Source organism: Myxine glutinosa, chromosome 5, assembly GCF_964187855.1.
Source record: "Myxine glutinosa chromosome 5, kmMyxGlut1.1, whole genome shotgun sequence".
Lineage (NCBI taxonomy): Eukaryota > Metazoa > Chordata > Myxini > Myxiniformes > Myxinidae > Myxine > Myxine glutinosa.
Genome location: NC_136265.1, coordinates 100,404,987 through 100,423,179, shown reverse-complemented (window position 1 = coordinate 100,423,179; position 18,193 = coordinate 100,404,987).

The window sequence follows — 18,193 nt, the reverse complement described above, 5'->3', positions numbered from 1 at the left end:
GAAACCACTTTTGCACTTGTATTAGTGTGGAAAAACCACTTTTCGCACTTGTGTTAGTGTTGAAAAACCACTTTTCGCACTGGTGTTGGTGAAGGAAACCACTTTTCGCACTTGTGTTAGTGTTGAAAACTCACTTTTCGCACATGTGTTAGTGAAGGAAACCACTTTTCGCACTTGTGTTAGTGTCGAAAATCCACTTTTCCCACTTGTGTTGGTGCAGGAAACCACTTTTGCACTTGTATTAGTGTGGAAAAAACACTTTTTGCACTTGTGATAGTGTTGAAAAACCACTTTTCGCACTTGTGTTAGTGTTGAAAAACCACTTTTCGCACTGGTGTTGGTGCAGGAAACCACTTTTGCACTTGTATTAGTGTGGAAAAAACACTTTTTGCACTTGTGTTAGTGTTGAAAAACCACTTTTCGCACTTTTGTAGTGTAGAAAAAACACTTTTCGCACTTGTGTTGGTGCAGGAAACCACTTTTGCACTTGTATTTGTGTGGAAAAAACACTTTTTGCACTTGTGATAGTGTTGAAAAACCACTTTTCGCACTTGTGTTAGTGTTGAAAAACAACTTTTCGCACATGTGTTAGTGAAGGAAACCACTTTTCGCACTTGTGTTAGTGTTTAAAAACCACTTTTCGCACTTGTGTTGGTGCAGGAAACCACTTTTGCACTTGTATTAGTGTGGAAAAAACACTTTTTGCACTTGTGATAGTGTTGAAAAACCACTTTTCGCACTTGTGTTGGTGCAGGAAACCACTTTTGCACTTGTGTTAGTGTGGAAAATACACTTTTTGCACTTGTGATAGTATTGAAAAACCCCTTTTCGCACTTGTGTTAGTGTTGAAAACCACTTTTCACACTTGTGTTAGTGTTGAAAATCCACTTTTCGCACATGTGTTGGGGCAGGAAACCACTTTTGCACTTGTATTAGTGTGGAAAAAACACTTTTTGCACTTGTGATAGTGTTGAAAAACCACGTTTCGCACTTGTCTTAGTGTTGAAAAACCACTTTTCGCACTTGTGTTTGTGCAGGAAACCACTTTTGCACTTGTATTAGTGTGGAAAAAACACTTTTTGCACTTGGGATAGTGTTGAAAAACCACTTTTCGCACATGTATTAGTGTGGAAAAAACACTTTTTGCACTTGTGATAGTGTTGAAAAACCACTTTTCGCACTTGTGTTAGTGTTGAAAAACCACTTTTCGCACTTGTGTTAGTGTTGAAAAACCACTTTTCGCACTTGTGTTGGTGCAGGAAACCACTTTTGCACTTGTATTAGTGTGGAAAAACCACTTTTCGCACTTGTGTTATTGTTGAAAAACCACTTTTCGCACTTGTGTTAGTGTTGAAAAACCACTTTTCGCACTTGTGTTGGTGCAGGAAACCACTTTTGCACTTGTATTAGTATGGAAAAAACACTTTTTGCACTTGTGATAGTGTTGAAAAACCACTTTTCGCACTTGTGTTAGTGTTGAAAAACCACTTTTCGCACTTGTGTTAGTGTTGAAAAACCACTTTTCGCACTTGTGTTGGTGCAGGAAACCACTTTTGCACTTGTATTAGTGTGGAAAAACCACTTTTCGCACTTGTGTTAGTGTTGAAAAACCACTTTTCGCACTGGTGTTGGTGAAGGAAACCACTTTTCGCACTTGTGTTAGTGTTGAAAACTCACTTTTCGCACATGTGTTAGTGAAGGAAACCACTTTTCGCACTTGTGTTAGTGTCGAAAATCCACTTTTCCCACTTGTGTTGGTGCAGGAAACCACTTTTGCACTTGTATTAGTGTGGAAAAAACACTTTTTGCACTTGTGATAGTGTTGAAAAACCACTTTTCGCACTTGTGTTAGTGTTGAAAAACCACTTTTCGCACTGGTGTTGGTGCAGGAAACCACTTTTGCACTTGTATTAGTGTGGAAAAAACACTTTTTGCACTTGTGTTAGTGTTGAAAAACCACTTTTCGCACTTTTGTAGTGTAGAAAAAACACTTTTCGCACTTGTGTTGGTGCAGGAAACCACTTTTGCACTTGTATTTGTGTGGAAAAAACACTTTTTGCACTTATGATAGTGTTGAAAAACCACTTTTCGCACTTGTGTTAGTGTTGAAAAACAACTTTTCGCACATGTGTTAGTGAAGGAAACCACTTTTCGCACTTGTGTTAGTGTTTAAAAACCACTTTTCGCACTTGTGTTGGTGCAGGAAACCACTTTTGCACTTGTATTAGTGTGGAAAAAACACTTTTTGCACTTGTGATAGTGTTGAAAAACCACTTTTCGCACTTGTGTTGGTGCAGGAAACCACTTTTGCACTTGTGTTAGTGTGGAAAATACACTTTTTGCACTTGTGATAGTATTGAAAAACCCCTTTTCGCACTTGTGTTAGTGTTGAAAACCACTTTTCACACTTGTGTTAGTGTTGAAAATCCACTTTTCGCACATGTGTTGGGGCAGGAAACCACTTTTGCACTTGTATTAGTGTGGAAAAAACACTTTTTGCACTTGTGATAGTGTTGAAAAACCACGTTTCGCACTTGTCTTAGTGTTGAAAAACCACTTTTCGCACTTGTGTTTGTGCAGGAAACCACTTTTGCACTTGTATTAGTGTGGAAAAAACACTTTTTGCACTTGGGATAGTGTTGAAAAACCACTTTTCGCACATGTATTAGTGTGGAAAAAACACTTTTTGCACTTGTGATAGTGTTGAAAAACCACTTTTCGCACTTGTGTTAGTGTTGAAAAACCACTTTTCGCACTTGTGTTAGTGTTGAAAAACCACTTTTCGCACTTGTGTTGGTGCAGGAAACCACTTTTGCACTTGTATTAGTGTGGAAAAACCACTTTTCGCACTTGTGTTATTGTTGAAAAACCACTTTTCGCACTTGTGTTAGTGTTGAAAAACCACTTTTCGCACTTGTGTTGGTGCAGGAAACCACTTTTGCACTTGTATTAGTATGGAAAAAACACTTTTTGCACTTGTGATAGTGTTGAAAAACCACTTTTCGCACTTGTGTTAGTGTTGAAAAACCACTTTTCGCACTTGTGTTGAAGCAGGAAACCACTTTTGCACTTGTATTAGTGTGGAAAAAACACTTTTTGCACTTGTGATAGTGTTGAAAAACCACTTTTCGCACTTGTGTTAGTGTTGAAAAACCACTTTTCGCACTTGTGTTAGTGTTGAAAAACCACTTTTCGCACTTGTGTTCGTGCAGGAAACACTTTTGCACTTGTATTAGTGTGGAAAAACCACTTTTCGCACTAGTGTTAGTGTTGAAAAACCACTTTTCGCACTGGTGTTGGTGAAGGAAACCACTTTTCGCACTTGTGTTAGTGTTGAAAAACCACTTTCCGCACTGGTGTTGGTGAAGGAAACCACTTTTCGCACTTGTTAGTGTTGAAAACCCACTTTTCGCACATGTGTTAGTGAAGGAAACCACTTTTCGCACTTGTGTTAGTGTTGAAAATCCACTTTTCCCACTTGTGTTGGTGCAGGAAACCACTTTTGCACTTGTATTAGTGTGGAAAAACCACTTTTTGCACTTGTGATAGTGTTGAAAAACCACTTTTCGCACTTGTGTTAGTGTTGAAACACCACTTTTCACATTTGTGTTGGTGCAGGAAACCACTTTTGCACTTGTAGTAGTGTGGAAAAACCACTTTTCGCACTTGTGTTAGTGTTGAAAAACCACTTTTCGCACTTGTGTTAGTGTTGAAAAACCACTTTTTGCACTTTTGTTAGTGTTGAAAATCCACTTTTTGCACTTGTGTTTGTGCAGGAAACCACTTTTGCACTTGTATTAGTGTGGAAAAAACACTTTTTGCACTTGGGATAGTGTTGAAAAACCACTTTTCGCACATGTATTAGTGTGGAAAAAACACTTTTTGCACTTGTGATAGTGTTGAAAAACCACTTTTCGTACTTGTGTTAGTGTTGAAAAACCACTTTTCGCACTTGTGTTAGTGTTGAAAAACCACTTTTCGCACTTATGTTGGTGCAGGAAACCACTTTTGCACTTGTATTAGTGTGGAAAAACCACTTTTCGCACTTGTGTTAGTGTTGAAAAACCACTTTTCGCACTTGTGTTAGTGTTGAAAAACCACTTTTCGCACTTGTGTTGGTGCAGGAAACCACTTTTGCACTTGTATTAGTGTGGAAAAACCACTTTTCGCACTTGTGTTAGTGTTGAAAAACCACTTTTCGCACTTGTGTTAGTGTTGAAAAACCACTTTTCGCACTTGTGTTGGTGCAGGAAACCACTTTTGCACTTGTATTAGTGTGGAGAAAACACTTTTTGCACTTGTGATAGTGTTGAAAAACCACTTTTCGCCCTCATGTTAGTGTTGAAAAACACTTTTTGCACTTACACTCATGTTGAAAACCACCTTCCACACTTGTGTAGGTGTTGAAAACCACTCTCCGCACTCATGCTGGTATTGGAAACGACTTTCCGCACTTGTGCCAGTGTTGAAAACCACAACTCGCATTTGTCTTAGTGTTGCAAAACCAATTTCCACACTTGTGCTGGCATTGAAAACCACTTTCCGCACTCGTGCTCGTGTTGAAAACGACTTTTTGCACTTGTGTTAGTGTTGCAAAACCACTTTTCGCACTTGTGTCATTGTTGCAAAAACCACTTTCCGCACTTGTGTTGGTGCAGGAAACCACTTTTGCAATTGTATTAGTGTGGAAAAAACACTTTTTGCACTTGTGATAGTGTTGAAAAACCACTTTTCACACTTGTGTTAGTGTTGAAAAACCACTTTTCGCACTTATGTTGGTGCAGGAAACCACTTTTGCACTTGTATTAGTGTGGAAAAAACACTTTTCGCACTTGTGTTAGTGTTGAAAAACCACTTTTCGCACTTGTGTTAGTGTTGAAAAACCACTTTTCGCACTTGTGTTAGTGTTGAAAAACCACTTTTCGCACTTGTGTTGGTACAGGAAACCACTTTTGCACTTGTATTAGTGTGGAAAAACCACTTTTCGCACTTGTGTTAGTGTTGAAAAACCAGTTTTCGCACTTGTGTTAGTGTTGAAAAACCACTTTTCGCACTTGTGTTGGTGCAGGAAACCACTTTTGCACTTGTATTAATGTGGAAAAAACACTTTTTGCACTTGTGATGGTGTTGAAAAACCACTTTTCGCACTTGCGTTAGTGTTGAAAAACCACTTTTCGCACTTGTGTTGGTGCAGGAAACCACTTTTGCACTTGTATTAGTGTGGAAAAAACACTTTTCGCACTTGTGTTAGTGTTGAAAAACCACTTTTCGCACTTGTGTTAGTGTTGAAAAACCACTTTTCGCACTTGTGTTAGTGTTGAAAAACCACTTTTCGCACTTGTGTTAGTGTTGAAAAACCACTTTAGCACTTGTGTTGGTGCAGGAAACCACTTTTGCACTTGTATTAGTGTGGAAAAAACACTTTTCGCACTTGTGTTATTGTTGAAAAACCACTTTTCGCACTTGTGTTAGTGTTGAAAAACCACTTTTCGCACTTGTGTTAGTGTTGAAAAACCACTTTTCGCACTTGTGTTGGTGAAGGAAACCACTTTTGCACTTGTATTAGTGTGGAAAAACCACTTTTCGCACTTGTGTTAGTGTTGAAGAACCACTTTTCGCACTGGTGTTGGTGAAGGAAACCACTTTTCGCACTTGTGTTAGTGTTGAAAACTCACTTTTCGCACATGTGTTAGTGAAGGAAACCACTTTTCGCACTTGTGTTAGTGTTGAAAATCCACTTTTCCCACTTGTGTTGGTGCAGGAAACCACTTTTGCACTTGTATTAGTGTGGAAAAAACACTTTTTGCACTTGTGATAGTGTTGAAAAACCACTTTTCGCACTTGTGTTAGTGTTGAAAAACCACTTTTCGCACTGGTGTTGGTGCAGGAAACCACTTTTGCACTTGTATTAGTGTGGAAAAAACACTTTTTGCACTTGTGTTAGTGTTGAAAAACCACTTTTCGCACTTTTGTAGTGTAGAAAAAACACTTTTCGCACTTGTGTTGGTGCAGGAAACCACTTTTGCACTTGTATTTGTGTGGAAAAAACACTTTTTGCACTTGTGATAGTGTTGAAAAACCACTTTTCGCACTTGTGTTAGTGTTGAAAAACCACTTTTCGCACATGTGTTAGTGAAGGAAACCACTTTTCGCACTTGTGTTAGTGTTTAAAAACCACTTTTCGCACTTGTGTTGGTGCAGGAAACCACTTTTGCACTTGTATTAGTGTGGAAAAAACACTTTTTGCACTTGTGATAGTGTTGAAAAACCACTTTTCGCACTTGTGTTGGTGCAGGAAACCACTTTTGCACTTGTGTTAGTGTGGAAAATACACTTTTTGCACTTGTGATAGTATTGAAAAACCCCTTTTCGCACTTGTGTTAGTGTTGAAAACCACTTTTCACACTTGTGTTAGTGTTGAAAATCCACTTTTCGCACATGTGTTGGGGCAGGAAACCACTTTTGCACTTGTATTAGTGTGGAAAAAACACTTTTTGCACTTGTGATAGTGTTGAAAAACCACGTTTCGCACTTGTCTTAGTGTTGAAAAACCACTTTTCGCACTTGTGTTTGTGCAGGAAACCACTTTTGCACTTGTATTAGTGTGGAAAAAACACTTTTTGCACTTGGGATAGTGTTGAAAAACCACTTTTCGCACATGTATTAGTGTGGAAAAAACACTTTTTGCACTTGTGATAGTGTTGAAAAACCACTTTTCGCACTTGTGTTAGTGTTGAAAAACCACTTTTCGCACTTGTGTTAGTGTTGAAAAACCACTTTTCGCACTTGTGTTGGTGCAGGAAACCACTTTTGCACTTGTATTAGTGTGGAAAAACCACTTTTCGCACTTGTGTTATTGTTGAAAAACCACTTTTCGCACTTGTGTTAGTGTTGAAAAACCACTTTTCGCACTTGTGTTGGTGCAGGAAACCACTTTTGCACTTGTATTAGTATGGAAAAAACACTTTTTGCACTTGTGATAGTGTTGAAAAACCACTTTTCGCACTTGTGTTAGTGTTGAAAAACCACTTTTCGCACTTGTGTTGAAGCAGGAAACCACTTTTGCACTTGTATTAGTGTGGAAAAAACACTTTTTGCACTTGTGATAGTGTTGAAAAACCACTTTTCGCACTTGTGTTAGTGTTGAAAAACCACTTTTCGCACTTGTGTTAGTGTTGAAAAACCACTTTTCGCACTTGTGTTGGTGCAGGAAACACTTTTGCGCTTGTATTAGTGTGGAAAAAACACTTTTCGCACTAGTGTTAGTGTTGAAAAACCACTTTTCGCACTGGTGTTGGTGAAGGAAACCACTTTTCGCACTTGTGTTAGTGTTGAAAAACCACTTTTCGCACTGGTGTTGGTGAAGGAAACCACTTTTCGCACTTGTTAGTGTTGAAAACCCACTTTTCGCACATGTGTTAGTGAAGGAAACCACTTTTCGCACTTGTGTTAGTGTTGAAAATCCACTTTTCCCACTTGTGTTGGTGCAGGAAACCACTTTTGCACTTGTATTAGTGTGGAAAAACCACTTTTTGCACTTGTGATAGTGTTGAAAAACCACTTTTCGCACTTGTGTTAGTGTTGAAAAACCACTTTTCACATTTGTGTTGGTGCAGGAAACCACTTTTGCACTTGTAGTAGTGTGGTAAAACCACTTTTCGCACTTGTGTTAGTGTTGAAAAACCACTTTTCGCACTTGTGTTGGTGCAGGAAACCACTTTTGCACTTGTATTAATGTGGAAAAAACACTTTTTGCACTAGTGATGGTGTTGAAAAACCACTTTTCGCACTTGCGTTAGTGTTGAAAAACCACTTTTCGCACTTGTGTTGGTGCAGGAAACCACTTTTGCACTTGTATTAGTGTGGAAAAAACACTTTTCGCACTTGTGTTAGTGTTGAAAAACCACTTTTCGCACTTGTGTTAGTGTTGAAAAACCACTTTTCGCACTTGTGTTAGTGTTGAAAAACCACTTTTCGCACTTGTGTTAGTGTTGAAAAACCACTTTTCGCACTTGTGTTGGTGCAGGAAACCACTTTTGCACTTGTATTAGTGTGGAAAAAACACTTTTCGCACTTGTGTTATTGTTGAAAAACCACTTTTCGCACTTGTGTTAGTGTTGAAAAACCACTTTTCGCACTTGTGTTAGTGTTGAAAAACCACTTTTCGCACTTGTGTTGGTGCAGGAAACCACTTTTGCACTTGTATTAGTGTGGAAAAACCACTTTTCGCACTTGTGTTAGTGTTGAAAAACCACTTTTCGCACTGGTGTTGGTGAAGGAAACCACTTTTCGCACTTGTGTTAGTGTTGAAAACTTACTTTTCGCACATGTGTTAGTGAAGGAAACCACTTTTCGCACTTGTGTTAGTGTTGAAAATCCACTTTTCCCACTTGTGTTGGTGCAGGAAACCACTTTTGCACTTGTATTAGTGTGGAAAAAACACTTTTTGCACTTGTGATAGTGTTGAGTAACCACTTTTGCACTTGTATTAGTGTGGAAAAAACACTTTTTGCACTTGTGTTAGTGTTGAAAAACCACTTTTCGCACTTTTGTAGTGTAGAAAAAACACTTTTCGCACTTGTGTTGGTGCAGGAAACCACTTTTGCACTTGTATTTGTGTGGAAAAAACACTTTTTGCACTTGTGATAGTGTTGAAAAACCACATTTCGCACTTGTGTTAGTGTTGAAAAACCACTTTTCGCACATGTGTTAGTGAAGGAAACCACTTTTCGCACTTGTGTTAGTGTTGAAAATCCACTTTTCCCACTTGTGTTGGTGCAGGAAACCACTTTTGCACTTGTATTAGTGTGGAAAAAACACTTTTCGCACTTGTGATAGTGTTGAAAAACCACTTTTCGCACTTGTGTTAGTGTTGAAAAACCACTTTTCGCACTGGTGTTGGTGCAGGAAACCACTTTTGCACTTGTATTAGTGTGGAAAAAGCACTTTTTGCACTTGTGTTAGTGTTGAAAAACCACTTTTCGCACTTGTGTTAGTGTAGAAAACCACTTTTCGCACTTGTGTTGGTGCAGGAAACCACTTTTGCACTTGTATTTGTGTGGAAAAAACACTTTTTGCACTTGTGATAGTGTTGAAACACCCCTTTTCGCACTTGTGTTAGTGTTGAAAACCACTTTTCGCACTTGTGTTAGTGTTGAAAATCCACTTTTCGCACATGTGTTGGTGCAGGAAACCACTTTTGCACTTGTATTAGTGTGGAAAAAACACTTTTTGCACTTGTGATAGTGTTGAAAAACCACGTTTCGCACTTGTCTTAGTGTTGAAAAACCACTTTTCGCACTTGTGTTTGTGCAGGAAACCACTTTTGCACTTGTATTAGTGTGGAAAAAACACTTTTTGCACTTGGGATAGTGTTGAAAAACCACTTTTCGCACATGTATTAGTGTGGAAAAAACACTTTTTGCACTTGTGATAATGTTGAAAAACCACTTTTCGCACTTGTGTTAGTGTTGAAAAACCACTTTTCGCACTTGTGTTAGTGTTGAAAAACCACTTTTCGCACTTGTGTTGGTGCAGGAAACCACTTTTGCACTTGTATTAGTGTGGAAAAACCACTTTTCGCACTTGTGTTATTGTTGAAAAACCACTTTTCGCACTTGTGTTAGTGTTGAAAAACCACTTTTCGCACTTGTGTTGGTGCAGGAAACCACTTTTGCACTTGTATTAGTATGGAAAAAACACTTTTTGCACTTGTGATAGTGTTGAAAAACCACTTTTCGCACTTGTGTTAGTGTTGAAAAACCACTTTTCACACTTGTGTTGAAGCAGGAAACCACTTTTGCACTTGTATTAGTGTGGAAAAAACACTTTTTGCACTTGTGATAGTATTGAAAAACCACTTTTCGCACTTGTGTTAGTGTTGAAAAACCACTTTTCGCACTTGTGTTAGTGTTGAAAAACCACTTTTCGCACTGGTGTTGGTGAAGGAAACCACTTTTCGCACTTGTTAGTGTTGAAAAACCACTTTTCGCACTGGTGTTGGTGCAGGAAACCACTTTTGCACTTGTATTAGTGTGGAAAAACCACTTTTCGCACTTGTGTTAGTGTTGAAAAACCACTTTTCGCACTGGTGTTGGTGAAGGAAACCACTTTTTGCACTTGTGTTAGTGTTGAAAAACCACTTTTCGCACTGGTGTTGGTGAAGGAAACCACTTTTCGCACTTGTTAGTGTTGAAAACCTACTTTTCGCACATTAGTTAGTGAAGGAAACCACTTTTCGCACTTGTGTTAGTGTTGAAAATCCACTTTTCCCACTCGTGTTGGTTCAGGAAACCACTTTTGCACTTGTATTAGTGTGGAAAAACCACTTTTTGCACTTGTGATAGTGTTGAAAAACCACTTTTCGCACTTGTGTTAGTGTTGAAAAACCACTTTTCGCATTTGTGTTGGTGCAGGAAACCACTTTTGCACTTGTATTAGTGTGGAAAAACCACTTTTCGCACTTGTGTTAGTGTTGAAAAACCACTTTTCGCACTTGTGTTAGTGTTGAAAAACCACTTTTCGCACTTTTGTTAGTGTTGAAAATCCACTTTTCGCACATGTGTTTGTGCGGGAAACCACTTTTGCACTTGTATTAGTGTGGAAAAAACACTTTTTGCACTTGGGATAGTGTTGAAAAACCACTTTTCGCACTTGTATTAGTGTGGAAAAAACACTTTTTGCACTTGTGATAGTGTTGAAAAACCACTTTTCGCACTTGTGTTAGTGTTGAAAAACCACTTTTCACACTTGTGTTAGTGTTGAAAAACCACTTTTCGCACTTGTGTTGGTGCAGGAAACCACTTTTGCACTTGTATTAGTGTGGAAAAACCACTTTTCGCACTTGTGTTAGTGTTGAAAAACCACTTTTCGCACTTGTGTTAGTGTTGAAAAACCACTTTTCGCACTTGTGTTGGTGCAGGAAACCACTTTTGCACTTGTATTAGTGTGGAGAAAACACTTTTTGCACTTGTGATAGTGTTGAAAAACCACTTTTCGCCCTCATGTTAGTGTTGAAAAACACTTTTTGCACTTGCACTCATGTTGAAAACCACCTCCCACACTTGTGTAGGTGTTGAAAACCACTCTCCGCACTCATGCTGGTATTGGAAACGACTTTCCGCACTTGTGCCAGTGTTGAAAACCACAACTCGCATTTGTCTTAGTGTTGCAAAACCAATTTCCACACTTGTGCTGGCATTGAAAACCACTTTCCGCACTCGTGCTCGTGTTGAAAACGACTTTTTGCACTTGTGTTAGTGTTGCAAACCCACTTTTCGCACTTGTGTCATTGTTGCAAAAACCACTTTCCGCACTTGTGTTGGTGCAGGAAACCACTTTTGCAATTGTATTAGTGTGGAAAAACACTTTTTGCACTTGTGATAGTGTTGAAAAACCACTTTTCACACTTGTGTTAGTGTTGAAAAACCACTTTTCGCACTTATGTTGGTGCAGGAAACCACTTTTGCACTTGTATTAGTGTGGAAAAAACACTTTTCGCACTTGTGTTAGTGTTGAAAAACCACTTTTCGCACTTGTGTTAGTGTTGAAAAACCACTTTTCGCACTTGTGTTAGTGTTGAAAAACCACTTTTCGCACTTGTGTTGGTACAGGAAACCACTTTTGCACTTGTATTAGTGTGGAAAAACCACTTTTCGCACTTGTGTTAGTGTTGAAAAACCAGTTTTCGCACTTGTGTTAGTGTTGAAAAACCACTTTTCGCACTTGTGTTGGTGCAGGAAACCACTTTTGCACTTGTATTAATGTGGAAAAAACACTTTTTGCACTTGTGATAGTGTTGAAAAACCACTTTTCGCACTTGCGTTAGTGTTGAAAAACCACTTTTCGCACTTGTGTTGGTGCAGGAAACCACTTTTGCACTTGTATTAGTGTGGAAAAAACACTTTTCGCACTTGTGTTAGTGTTGAAAAACCACTTTTCGCACTTGTGTTAGTGTTGAAAAACCACTTTTCGCACTTGTGTTAGTGTTGAAAAACCACTTTTCGCACTTGTGTTAGTGTTGAAAAACCACTTTTCGCACTTGTGTTGGTGCAGGAAACCACTTTTGCACTTGTATTAGTGTGGAAAAAACACTTTTCGCACTTGTGTTATTGTTGAAAAACCACTTTTCGCACTTGTGTTAGTGTTGAAAAACCACTTTTCGCACTTGTGTTAGTGTTGAAAAACCACTTTTCGCACTTGTGTTGGTGCAGGAAACCACTTTTGCACTTGTATTAGTGTGGAAAAACCACTTTTCGCACTTGTGTTAGTGTTGAAAAACCACTTTTCGCACTGGTGTTGGTGAAGGAAACCACTTTTCGCACTTGTGTTAGTGTTGAAAACTCACTTTTCGCACATGTGTTAGTGAAGGAAACCACTTTTCGCACTTGTGTTAGTGTCGAAAATCCACTTTTCCCACTTGTGTTGGTGCAGGAAACCACTTTTGCACTTGTATTAGTGTGGAAAAAACACTTTTTGCACTTGTGATAGTGTTGAAAAACCACTTTTCGCACTTGTGTTAGTGTTGAAAAACCACTTTTCGCACTGGTGTTGGTGCAGGAAACCACTTTTGCACTTGTATTAGTGTGGAAAAAACACTTTTTGCACTTGTGTTAGTGTTGAAAAACCACTTTTCGCACTTTTGTAGTGTAGAAAAAACACTTTTCGCACTTGTGTTGGTGCAGGAAACCACTTTTGCACTTGTATTTGTGTGGAAAAAACACTTTTTGCACTTGTGATAGTGTTGAAAAACCACTTTTCGCACTTGTGTTAGTGTTGAAAAACAACTTTTCGCACATGTGTTAGTGAAGGAAACCACTTTTCGCACTTGTGTTAGTGTTTAAAAACCACTTTTCGCACTTGTGTTGGTGCAGGAAACCACTTTTGCACTTGTATTAGTGTGGAAAAAACACTTTTTGCACTTGTGATAGTGTTGAAAAACCACTTTTCGCACTTGTGTTGGTGCAGGAAACCACTTTTGCACTTGTGTTAGTGTGGAAAATACACTTTTTGCACTTGTGATAGTATTGAAAAACCCCTTTTCGCACTTGTGTTAGTGTTGAAAACCACTTTTCACACTTGTGTTAGTGTTGAAAATCCACTTTTCGCACATGTGTTGGGGCAGGAAACCACTTTTGCACTTGTATTAGTGTGGAAAAAACACTTTTTGCACTTGTGATAGTGTTGAAAAACCACGTTTCGCACTTGTCTTAGTGTTGAAAAACCACTTTTCGCACTTGTGTTTGTGCAGGAAACCACTTTTGCACTTGTATTAGTGTGGAAAAAACACTTTTTGCACTTGGGATAGTGTTGAAAAACCACTTTTCGCACATGTATTAGTGTGGAAAAAACACTTTTTGCACTTGTGATAGTGTTGAAAAACCACTTTTCGCACTTGTGTTAGTGTTGAAAAACCACTTTTCGCACTTGTGTTAGTGTTGAAAAACCACTTTTCGCACTTGTGTTGGTGCAGGAAACCACTTTTGCACTTGTATTAGTGTGGAAAAACCACTTTTCGCACTTGTGTTAGTGTTGAAAAACCACTTTTCGCACTTGTGTTAGTGTTGAAAAACCACTTTTCGCACTTGTGTTGGTGCAGGAAACCACTTTTGCACTTGTATTAGTATGGAAAAAACACTTTTTGCACTTGTGATAGTGTTGAAAAACACTTTTCGCACTTGTGTTAGTGTTGAAAAACCACTTTTCGCACTTGTGTTGAAGCAGGAAACCACTTTTGCACTTGTATTAGTGTGGAAAAAACACTTTTTGCACTTGTGATAGTGTTGAAAAACCACTTTTCGCACTTGTGTTAGTGTTGAAAAACCACTTTTCGCACTTGTGTTAGTGTTGAAAAACCACTTTTCGCACTTGTGTTCGTGCAGGAAACACTTTTGCACTTGTATTAGTGTGGAAAAACCACTTTTCGCACTAGTGTTAGTGTTGAAAAACCACTTTTCGCACTGGTGTTGGTGAAGGAAACCACTTTTCGCACTTGTGTTAGTGTTGAAAAACCACTTTCCGCACTGGTGTTGGTGAAGGAAACCACTTTTCGCACTTGTTAGTGTTGAAAACCCACTTTTCGCACATGTGTTAGTGAAGGAAACCACTTTTCGCACTTGTGTTAGTGTTGAAAATCCACTTTTCCCACTTGTGTTGGTGCAGGAAACCACTTTTGCACTTGTATTAGTGTGGAAAAACCACTTTTTGCACTTGTGATAGTGTTGAAAAACCACTTTTCGCACTTGTGTTAGTGTTGAAACACCACTTTTCACATTTGTGTTGGTGCAGGAAACCACTTTTGCACTTGTAGTAGTGTGGAAAAACCACTTTTCGCACTTGTGTTAGTGTTGAAAAACCACTTTTCGCACTTGTGTTAGTGTTGAAAAACCACTTTTTGCACTTTTGTTAGTGTTGAAAATCCACTTTTTGCACTTGTGTTTGTGCAGGAAACCACTTTTGCACTTGTATTAGTGTGGAAAAAACACTTTTTGCACTTGGGATAGTGTTGAAAAACCACTTTTCGCACATGTATTAGTGTGGAAAAAACACTTTTTGCACTTGTGATAGTGTTGAAAAACCACTTTTCGTACTTGTGTTAGTGTTGAAAAACCACTTTTCGCACTTGTGTTAGTGTTGAAAAACCACTTTTCGCACTTGTGTTGGTGCAGGAAACCACTTTTGCACTTGTATTAGTGTGGAAAAACCACTTTTCGCACTTGTGTTAGTGTTGAAAAACCACTTTTCGCACTTGTGTTAGTGTTGAAAAACCACTTTTCGCACTTGTGTTGGTGCAGGAAACCACTTTTGCACTTGTATTAGTGTGGAAAAACCACTTTTCGCACTTGTGTTAGTGTTGAAAAACCACTTTTCGCACTTGTGTTAGTGTTGAAAAACCACTTTTCGCACTTGTGTTGGTGCAGGAAACCACTTTTGCACTTGTATTAGTGTGGAGAAAACACTTTTTGCACTTGTGATAGTGTTGAAAAACCACTTTTCGCCCTTATGTTAGTGTTGAAAAACACTTTTTGCACTTGCACTCATGTTGAAAACCACCTTCCACACTTGTGTAGGTGTTGAAAACCACTCTCCGCACTCATGCTGGTATTGGAAACGACTTTCCGCACTTGTGCCAGTGTTGAAAACCACAACTCGCATTTGTCTTAGTGTTGCAAAACCAATTTCCACACTTGTGCTGGCATTGAAAACCACTTTCCGCACTCGTGCTCGTGTTGAAAACGACTTTTTGCACTTGTGTTAGTGTTGCAAAACCACTTTTCGCACTTGTGTCATTGTTGCAAAAACCACTTTCCGCACTTGTGTTGGTGCAGGAAACCACTTTTGCAATTGTATTAGTGTGGAAAAAACACTTTTTGCACTTGTGATAGTGTTGAAAAACCACTTTTCGCACTTATGTTGGTGCAGGAAACCACTTTTGCACTTGTATTAGTGTGGAAAAAACACTTTTCGCACTTGTGTTAGTGTTGAAAAACCACTTTTCGCACTTGTGTTAGTGTTGAAAAACCACTTTTCGCACTTGTGTTAGTGTTGAAAAACCACTTTTCGCACTTGTGTTGGTACAGGAAACCACTTTTGCACTTGTATTAGTGTGGAAAAACCACTTTTCGCACTTGTGTTAGTGTTGAAAAACCAGTTTTCGCACTTGTGTTAGTGTTGAAAAACCACTTTTCGCACTTGTGTTGGTGCAGGAAACCACTTTTGCACTTGTATTAATGTGGAAAAAACACTTTTTGCACTTGTGATGGTGTTGAAAAACCACTTTTCGCACTTGCGTTAGTGTTGAAAAACCACTTTTCGCACTTGTGTTGGTGCAGGAAACCACTTTTGCACTTGTATTAGTGTGGAAAAAACACTTTTCGCACTTGTGTTAGTGTTGAAAAACCACTTTTCGCACTTGTGTTAGTGTTGAAAAACCACTTTTCGCACTTGTGTTAGTGTTGAAAAACCACTTTTCGCACTTGTGTTAGTGTTGAAAAACCACTTTAGCACTTGTGTTGGTGCAGGAAACCACTTTTGCACTTGTATTAGTGTGGAAAAAACACTTTTCGCACTTGTGTTATTGTTGAAAAACCACTTTTCGCACTTGTGTTAGTGTTGAAAAACCACTTTTCGCACTTGTGTTAGTGTTGAAAAACCACTTTTCGCACTTGTGTTGGTGAAGGAAACCACTTTTGCACTTGTATTAGTGTGGAAAAACCACTTTTCGCACTTGTGTTAGTGTTGAAGAACCACTTTTCGCACTGGTGTTGGTGAAGGAAACCACTTTTCGCACTTGTGTTAGTGTTGAAAACTCACTTTTCGCACATGTGTTAGTGAAGGAAACCACTTTTCGCACTTGTGTTAGTGTTGAAAATCCACTTTTCCCACTTGTGTTGGTGCAGGAAACCACTTTTGCACTTGTATTAGTGTGGAAAAAACACTTTTTGCACTTGTGATAGTGTTGAAAAACCACTTTTCGCACTTGTGTTAGTGTTGAAAAACCACTTTTCGCACTGGTGTTGGTGCAGGAAACCACTTTTGCACTTGTATTAGTGTGGAAAAAACACTTTTTGCACTTGTGTTAGTGTTGAAAAACCACTTTTCGCACTTTTGTAGTGTAGAAAAAACACTTTTCGCACTTGTGTTGGTGCAGGAAACCACTTTTGCACTTGTATTTGTGTGGAAAAACCACTTTTCGCACATGTGTTAGTGAAGGAAACCACTTTTCGCACTTGTGTTAGTGTTTAAAAACCACTTTTCGCACTTGTGTTGGTGCAGGAAACCACTTTTGCACTTGTATTAGTGTGGAAAAAACACTTTTTGCACTTGTGATAGTGTTGAAAAACCACTTTTCGCACTTGTGTTGGTGCAGGAAACCACTTTTGCACTTGTGTTAGTGTGGAAAATACACTTTTTGCACTTGTGATAGTATTGAAAAACCCCTTTTCGCACTTGTGTTAGTGTTGAAAACCACTTTTCACACTTGTGTTAGTGTTGAAAATCCACTTTTCGCACATGTGTTGGGGCAGGAAACCACTTTTGCACTTGTATTAGTGTGGAAAAAACACTTTTTGCACTTGTGATAGTGTTGAAAAACCACGTTTCGCACTTGTCTTAGTGTTGAAAAACCACTTTTCGCACTTGTGTTTGTGCAGGAAACCACTTTTGCACTTGTATTAGTGTGGAAAAAACACTTTTTGCACTTGGGATAGTGTTGAAAAACCACTTTTCGCACATGTATTAGTGTGGAAAAAACACTTTTTGCACTTGTGATAGTGTTGAAAAACCACTTTTCGCACTTGTGTTAGTGTTGAAAAACCACTTTTCGCACTTGTGTTAGTGTTGAAAAACCACTTTTCGCACTTGTGTTGGTGCAGGAAACCACTTTTGCACTTGTATTAGTGTGGAAAAACCACTTTTCGCACTTGTGTTATTGTTGAAAAACCACTTTTCGCACTTGTGTTAGTGTTGAAAAACCACTTTTCGCACTTGTGTTGGTGCAGGAAACCACTTTTGCACTTGTATTAGTATGGAAAAAACACTTTTTGCACTTGTGATAGTGTTGAAAAACCACTTTTCGCACTTGTGTTAGTGTTGAAAAACCACTTTTCGCACTTGTGTTGAAGCAGGAAACCACTTTTGCACTTGTATTAGTGTGGAAAAAACACTTTTTGCACTTGTGATAGTGTTGAAAAACCACTTTTCGCACTTGTGTTAGTGTTGAAAAACCACTTTTCGCACTTGTGTTAGTGTTGAAAAACCACTTTTCGCACTTGTGTTGGTGCAGGAAACACTTTTGCACTTGTATTAGTGTGGAAAAAACACTTTTCGCACTAGGGTTAGTGTTGAAAAACCACTTTTCGCACTGGTGTTGGTGAAGGAAACCACTTTTCGCACTTGTGTTAGTGTTGAAAAACCACTTTTCGCACTGGTGTTGGTGAAGGAAACCACTTTTCGCACTTGTTAGTGTTGAAAACCCACTTTTCGCACATGTGTTAGTGAAGGAAACCACTTTTCGCACTTGTGTTAGTGTTGAAAATCCACTTTTCCCACTTGTGTTGGTGCAGGAAACCACTTTTGCACTTGTATTAGTGTGGAAAAACCACTTTTTGCACTTGTGATAGTGTTGAAAAACCACTTTTCGCACTTGTGTTAGTGTTGAAAAACCACTTTTCACATTTGTGTTGGTGCAGGAAAC